The sequence below is a fragment of the Acinonyx jubatus genome, chromosome B1 (assembly GCF_027475565.1).
Source record: "Acinonyx jubatus isolate Ajub_Pintada_27869175 chromosome B1, VMU_Ajub_asm_v1.0, whole genome shotgun sequence".
NCBI classification, from domain to species: domain Eukaryota; kingdom Metazoa; phylum Chordata; class Mammalia; order Carnivora; family Felidae; genus Acinonyx; species Acinonyx jubatus.
Genome location: NC_069382.1, coordinates 149,279,174 through 149,288,057, shown reverse-complemented (window position 1 = coordinate 149,288,057; position 8,884 = coordinate 149,279,174).

Sequence of the window (8,884 nt, the reverse complement as noted above, 5' to 3'; positions counted from 1 at the left end):
AATGTTCAGGACAACGCTACCCTGTCACCAGTCCTTAGATGTTATCTGTTTTGCTGGAAGACTCCAAGGAAATCATTAACTCCTCCACCTTTCCAACAAGGACATACATTATCTGTTCTATAAGGCCTGTATAAGGTGAGGGTGTAGGTCCAAGCAAGAATAAAGCAGAAAAAGGAGCAGAAAAAAGCATTTTTTTATAGAATCCCTTTAGTTTTTTGGTCTCAAAACCTCAATAAAGCACCCACTCTGATGTTTTTTCCTCTCTTCCTGTCTCACTTTCCCCGTTCACCAACATCTTATTTCTTGGAATCTCATAAATAAATGACTTGCAACCACAACTTTGACCGAGGTTTTGCTTTGGAAGAAACACAAAAAAATAAAAGCTTACAACCAGAAGCATTCCTAGGAAGTAAGAATTCAGAATAAAATTCTGGAACTAGGTCACTCTGTTATCTTAAAGCAGAACTACTTATCTCTGTCTTATCTGTGGGTCAGCCTGCAAGTCTAATACTGACTCTAGGCCAAGATAAGGAGGAGATAGGCTAGCTAGTAGTTTATAATGAGGTATTTAATGCTTGAAACCTTCTCAGCACCAAGAGCCACCTTATTTTTGCTGTTTAGGGATGTGGAGATTGATGGCTTACACCCAGTGAAATCAATTAGCAGCTGGCTTAGGTATATGCCCATTGGGGCATAAAAGTCCCTCCTGGAAACTTTTGCCCCAGCTCTCCTGAAACCAAGATTCCTCATATATGTCTTGGTAGTTCACATTCTGGTTAAAAAGAAAGGACCCTGGAGGTGCCTGGGTGGTTCAGTTGGTTGAGCGTCCGACTTCGACCCAGGTCCTGATCTTGCGGTTTGTGGGTTTGAGCCCCGTTGGGCTCTGTGCTGACAGCTCAGAGTCTGGAGCCTGCCTCAGATTCTGGGTCTCCCTCTCTCTCTCTGCACCCACCCCACCCCTCCCCCCACCGCCCACCACTCACACTCTGTCTCTCTCTCCTTCAAAAATAAATAAACATAAAAAAGAAAGAAAGAAAGAAAGAAAGAAAGAAAGAAAGAAAGAAAGAAAGAAAGAAAGAAAGAACTCTGGAAAACTGTGTGTAAAAATATCTTGGCCTTCCATACTGATCTGCATTTTATTTCTACTGCTCTGTACAAACTTGTTTAGCTTCATTAAAGCCGTACGTGAATATACTCTGTGGGGCTTATGAATCCTTTCAATTATCTGCCCTGTGTAACCATCAAAGTCTCTCATCTTCAGAACATAACGCAGATCCCATTGCTGGTGGTAACTGGCATGCTGTGATGTCACAATTAATAAGAACTTCATCTTAGCTGATTTGGGATAAAGTACAGGCAAAGTGAAATACTGGATTATGGAGTCGTTCTAGCATTCGACTGGTGTGATGTACTACTGGGTAGTAGCAGAGACTGATGATAAGTGACTTCGTGACCTAATGGAGTTTATGGGAGTTATCACTTCTATTAATTCATAAGGCCCAGTGAGTGGAGTAGCAATCCATCATACAACAGAAAAGGTATATTTTGGATCAAGCTTCAGCATATGCAGTGAACAAAAGCCTGTTTCATAAAGTGGTGGCACAGTCTCCTGTGTTACCCACTTGTGTTCCACTGATATCTCCCAGTTCACACCTCTATTACTTGAGGGTGTTGAAGCTTCTAGAGACCGAGGAAAATTAGAGGCTTATTTCAATAATTGTTTAGCTTGCTGTGTTGGTGTTATCTAAGAATAAGCTGCTGCTGCATTGAGCAGAACTGTGAAAAGAACTCTTGGATGTATATGTATTTTGAAGGAGTGAAAAATGGCCTAAGGTAACAATATATAGAGAATCTGTATAACTTGATAGGTTGGCTTGGGAACCTGGAAAGGCAAAGTAGAAGATTAGAGACAAGGACATCTGAGAGGCGAATGCTGGCTGGATCTATGGGAATGAGCACACACAGAGAATTTCTGTGTTACACACCGATCTCCACCACAGAGCATACAATGTAGAAGAGACACTCATAAACCAGGTACCTGGAGGATGTAACCTAACCCTATCCATGGCTTCTCCAGTGCTGGAATAGTGGGTTCATGTGCAGTAGTCCTGGTGACAGGGATTTAAGTTATGCAGAGCCCGACAGCATTATCCCCTGTACATCATCTCCTTTAAGGTTGATTGAGTTTGCTCCTTTCCTGACAGTAAGTACTTGATATCCAATCACTAAATCAATCACATAACATACCTTCAACCCTTTCACACCCATACTGGATGTAAGTAAACCTGATTACATCCCCTGATTACGGCGTCTCTATCAGAAATTTCAGGGGAGTGCTGATAGTATGCCTGACTTCCTAACGTTGGATGCCACGTAACAGAACATCAAACCAAGGATCCAGTTTACAGTGAAGAATTTGTGATTATGAGTGCATGATCACAGAATCCCCGGATTTTACTATAGACCCATCACTCTGAAGTAGTCAGCCAGATAGATCCCTGGCATGCCCTCGTCTGAAGCATCAGATGCGAAATGAAGCACTGCGAAGTTATGGAAATGTCCTCGAAGCTGCAATGTTTATGATAATTCAGGGACTCATTCATGCTACTGTAGGACCAATAGGTGGGATATCTAGGTTCAGAGACCAAAGGCTGAAAGTCAGATGTATCCTCAGACTCAGTGACTGCTAGAGACTGAAACATGCCTGCTCCTCCATACTCCTAATGCATATGTCAAAGTCATAACCCCCAATATCTCAGAATGTGACTGTGTTTGGAGACAGGTTCTTTAAAAAATAATTAGGTTAAAATGAGGTCATTAGTGTGTGGCCTAATTCAGTACTAACTGGTGTTATTAGAAGAGGCAATCAGGACACAGACACACACAGAGGGAAGACCATCCGAAGGCAGAGAAGATAAGGCGGCCATCTGCAAGCCAAGAACAGAGTGCTCAGAAGAAACCACCCCATACAGATACCTTGGTTTTGGACTTATAGCTCCAGAATTATGAAATAATAAATTTCTATTGTTTAAGTCACCCAGGTTGTGGCATTTTGTTATGGTAGCCCTAGCAAACTAATACAGTGACCGACATACCTGGGTTTGTATTTGAGCTCTACAATACTGAACATGCCGGTTTGGGATCGGAAAGAAATGATCCTCTCCTGAACCTGAGTTTAGATTACTGAACCAATAGGCAAATGAAATATGACATTGGCAAGCATAACTGACCCTCATTATTATAAGGAGTTAAGGTTATTCGTACACAATATGGACAAAGAGAAAGATGTCAAGCTTGAAGAAGTCACTGGGGAATGTCTCTGGGCTTCTCTGCTTTTAAATAGGAAATTGCAGCGACCTGAGTGAGCAAAGACCAAGGCAATAAAGAGCTTAGACCCCTCAGAGTTGACAGTGGGTCCCCTACTCAGCCAAGCAATATCCATTTAGAGTGAGGGAAAACTAGAAGGTAGAGCTGAACATCATTTAGGGCTTTGGGTGTAGTTGCAACAGCTTGTTTCTTTTGTGTTATGTCCTTTCTTAGAGATTATGTCTGGTTACTTCCCTGTAACAGAGTGGGCTCTGTGATTTGTGAGGCCCAATTTAGAGTGAAAACACAGATCCCCTTGCTCCAAAAGCAGAAAGATAGAGCACCTGGGTGGTTCCATCGGTTAAGTGTCTGACTTTGTTTCGGCTTAGGTCATGATCTCATGGTTCCTGAACTCAAGCCCCATGCCGGGTTCTGCGATGGCAGTGGAGCCTGCTTGTGGTTCTCTCTCTCCCTGTCTCTCTGGCCCTCCCCCATGCACGCTATCTCTGTCTCTCTCAAAATAAATAAATAAAATCTTAAAAAAAGAAAAAGAAAAAAAGAAAAGAAGAAAGAAAATACTGTTAAAAATACTAAAATGCTGCTTAAAAATTTTTCCTTTCTATTTTCCAATCTCTCTCTTGACCAGTCAGGGTGTTTTAAATTTGCTATTTAATGTGATGTTCTCTCCAGTAAGGGGTAACTACAAGGAAAACGTAGAGCTTTACAGGTGCCCAGGATGGCCTCTCAACTCAGCATGTGTGTGAATAACATTTGGGATGTCAGGTTGGCCCTTCTGCAAGCTGCAACACCAGCACACCATGCAAGGCAGGAGGATGTGGGTGGGTATTCAATTTTCCTTTTCCTGTCCCAAGATGGACAGGTGACCCACGAGGGATTGCAAGTTTCATGTTGGGAAGCACTTGGTCTCTGCGTTATGGGTGGACTCATTATGGCTGGTCCCTGCCTCCTTGCCTGCAATGATGCCAGCCAGGACCAGGACTGCAACTGTTATGCTGACTCCATGACACTGTGGGGCTTGCAGCTCAACACCGACTCTCCCGGCACCTGTGCCTAGGCTGCTACAGGGTCAAATGGGGATGGTAGAACATAGGCCTACTTCCATGAATATAATCTGGTTGCTATGGCAGAAGGGAGGACTGGCAAGAATGAGCTGAGGGAGCCAGGGACCTGCAGTGCTTGAGGGAGCCTAGAATCTTTCCCATGGGGGTGGTCATAGGTGGAATACTTCAGAATCCTACACTCCAAGTACCACTCTTCCGTGTTTACCCACACCACCACCCCCTTACCGTACCCCCCGCGCCCCCAACAGAGGCTTCATTGTTCCATCAGATTTCACTTGCAAAATCCAAGTTCAGTGATGACAAAAATCAACTTTAAGCACCAAGCCTTACTGAACACAGATCTTGCAGGACTGCACTGGTCACGGGCCACTGAGTCTGGCTTTGTCTCAAAGAAGAGAGAGGCCTGAGCAGATCTGAGCAGTGCAAGGGTTGGACGACAGCCAACACCTGTGGTGTCCTGGCTCACATTCCTTCATCTGACTCATTTTATCCGTAGCTGTAGGAATAGTTCTGTCTTGTGGGAAAAGCACTCACCTTGCCTGTGCTATATATAGCTCTACTTCTCTGCTTCAGGGCCATTGCGATAACCAAAGGAACTCACAAACCTGTGTGCAAATGCGGCATGAAAGTTTGTGGATGAAAAAGCACCTAAGGGCAACTTTCAGTCAGTGTGGGGAAGGAGTGGGTGGACCAAAGCACAGACCTTTCATTTTCCAGAGACTCATTTCTGAGGCATTATCAAAGCTTCCCAGAGATCCTGATGGAAGTGGAATTCTTCTACAGCTTTACCATTTGGCATTTGCTCCTTCCCCCTTCCTCACTCTTGCCTTCTGGAATCATCTCCCAAATAAATCTCTTGTACCCCAATCATTGCCTCGGGCATTCCTTTCTGGGAATGAAAATTAAGATGTGGGTGGGGAGAATGAGCAGCTGATACTATTACTTCCTTTACCTCTGCACCCCTCAATCATTCTCCAGTTCTTTAGCAATAATTCCTAGTAATTTAAATACGTGAATTTTAGTCTTGAATGAAATTCCCAAGGCACGGATTGAGACTTCTAAAACCTGGGGAAATAAAAGCTTCATTTCAAAGCTGGACTTTCCTTTTTTCCAAAAATCATAAGCCTTCCCTCCCCCCCTTATTTTTGAGCTCTTTTTTTTTTCTCCTTTATTCTGGCATTCTGGTGTAGTCTCAATAATTATCCCTTTAATTCCAAATGTATACAGCAACTAAGCAAACCACTGTTTGGGATGAAATCTTTGAGGTACTAATGGAGTTTTAAACTTCTAAGTCCAGTGTTCTTTTAACAATGTGGATTAATGTCTATGCCTTTTTGAGTCAGGGCTTTGTCAATAAAAATTGTGTTGCTCCTTTCGGGAGAAATGTTTCTTCTCTGGATATAGATTGTAACTGCACTTTGTAGCATGGCAATGCTTTCTTGCGTCGACATCAATGTTTTCATATTTGAACGGTCACTGAGGCCAGAACTAAGATCCAGGGGCCTGCAAATGTGATGTGAAAGCTTGGTCTCTGTCTTTGGTCGAGAAATAATCATGAAAAGAGTTAGGCTAGATTTATGGAAGCTCACACAGACATACAAGACAAAACATTCTATATTCTAATCATAGCAAGCAGCCACTTCGTCACCCAAGCCAGACATTTTGGATTCATCCTTCTCTTCCTAACCAACGGCATTAATCCATCCGTGTATCCTACTGATTCAACTCCCTTAATTTATTTTTATTAGTTCCTTTCTCTCTATCAGCACCTCCGCAACTATATCCTTGGTTGAAGCATTTCTCATCCATATCACATACTATATCTCTATTCTAATTTGTTTTTGACTCTTTCTTACCCTAAGATATCCCACACACAACATAACATTTAAGACTGTCAGGTCTCTAGATTAGTGTTGTTCCAGTACATCTTTGTACGATGATGGGTTTGTCTGAGACCTACAGTGTCTAATAGGATGACTACCATCAATATGTGAGCATTTGAAATATGGCTGGTGAGACTCAAGACTTATATTTTTAATTTTAAATAAAATTTACAATTAATATGTAAATATAAATTAAAATTTACAATTAAATAACCACATTTCGCTAAGGGCTATCATATTTAACAGTACACTTCTAGAATATAAACTTCATGAAGAGGCCTTTCCTTAGCCATCAGAGAGCAAGTATTCTTTCTTACTTGTTCCTAAAACCCCTTGTACACATAATAGTTTACTTATTTATTTTTAACTAGTATGTCTTACACAGATAGGTTATAGCTTCTTAAGGGCAGAAATATTATCCTGAAAATAACAATAAAAATAACAATCTCAAAGCAATAATAGGAGATAGTTAACACTTACCTCCTCTCCCTATGTCTCTTCTTTAGTTTCAGAAAAGATTCCATGAACGGTTCTATTTTCTTAGAAAAGCCATTGGAATAACACCATTTTCTTTGATTCCACCGTTCACTTGTTCTTTATTGGGGGAAGATTCACTGGGTAACATCATATGTGCTCCTACATGAGATAACTTTGGCTCAAAATTTGGTAACAAAGAATCACATCTTGACCAGGCCTTGGGGCAGCCTTCCCAAAGAAGACTTGGTGACTCAAAAACTGTCCATAATCTTTTGCACCTTCTACTATTACAGAAACTGAATTTGCGAGGTACACCAAAATCTCCTATGCAAAGAGTGTGTAAATGTCTTTGACGTCACCTTTGCAATTTATTTTACTCACAGGTGACTTCCACAGTTTTGATTGGGAGGGGAAAAAATAAAGCTTCAATTTGCTCTCAAATTTAAGCCAGATTCTTCAATTCAGTTGTACCATGGAGCCCTATATATTAGGACTTATAAAGGCTTCATTTAATAATGATCCCTCCCTTTGATTTTTTTTGGCTCAGGCGGGTACCTAGAAAGAAGAATTGATCAGTGTTTGATACCTCTAATTCCCCAAGCCTAATAATTGCTAGCAATTATTTAGGACTTACTGTGTGCCACAATGTGATGAATACTCTATTCTTTCTTTCATTCAGACAGTGTGTACAGAATACCTATGCTATTCCAAGAACTGTGCTAGGTAATAAGCATACAACAGTCAGCAAAACAGACCTGGTTTTTGCTTTTATTGAGCTTCTATTCTTTAGGGAAAGACAGATAATAAGCAAACAATAAAATACACAAAGAAAATAAACACATATTTGTGAGGTGCTTCGAAGGAAATAAACACAGTGCCATAATGCAAAACGATGGGGCATGGTGTGATACTTTTAGACAAGTGGAGTAACCCCTGCAGACATTTAATCAGAGACCTTAAGAATAAGAATAATGAGCCATGCAAAGTTCTGTGGGAGGAGCGTTCCTGGTATAAGAAACAGTACATACAGAGATCCTGAGGTAGGTAGTAGCTTAAAAATCTGTGTGACAGGGACATAAAGAATATGGGGTGAGCAAAATACTCATAGTAAATTTGTTATTTTCTGTATTGTAGATGAAGAGGCAGAAGCATCGAGATGTAAACTAACATTCCCCAAATTCACACAGCTAGTGAGTGACAGAGCAAGAATTTGAACTGCATCTATAGGACTCCAGAGTTGATGGGTCAAGATCTTGAGTACCTAACATAATAAATATTTAAACAAAGAGGAGATAAATAAATAAGTGTTGGAGAAGGGATCTATATAGACCATTAAAATGTGTCTGATCAGCCAAAATATCAACACTAGTCTAGATTTAACACAATAAAACTTGTGTTAAAATCCTTTTGTGGGGGGCTCCTGAGTGGCTCGGTAGATTGAGTAACCCACTCTTGATTTTGGCTCAGGTCATGATCTCAGTGTTGGTGGGTTCAAGCTCTGCATCAGGCTCTGCTCTGACAGTGCTGAGCCTGCTTGGGATCCTCTTTCTCTACCCTTCCCTTCTCCTCCCATCTCTCTCTCTCTCTCTCTCTCTCTCAAAATCAATGAATAAGCTTTAAAAAATCTTATTTTGAAAACAAACCTATTAGATTTCACATCCATATAGTTAGGATTTCACATCCAACCATAGTTAGGTGACTTCCTACTATTTTTTAAAATTGTTCTTTACATGATAATATCATTGTTTTAGCTACATAGAATTTGTTTACTGTTAGTATAGTTTTCTACTTAATTCATAAGAGAATAGAAATCAGATTATGTTATCTCTAAGTCCCACCATGTTATGAAGCTATTATTATCAATATCTTTTATCTACTGGCTTAGAGATACAAATAACTCAATCTCCTAGGAGCATATCTCAGAATGACTCCCTAGGACTTAGATCGAACTTTGGAAAAATCAGTGGAAATAGTAAGAGAGTCCTATTACAAATTCTCTGCTTACAGATACAAGAAGTCACTGACTAGAGGATATTCAATTATTACTTTGTCAGGATGTTTTAATATTTTATGGTCTGCAATCCTTTGAGAATTCATTGATGACTTTAAGAATTCTCCATCCAAAATATACATAGA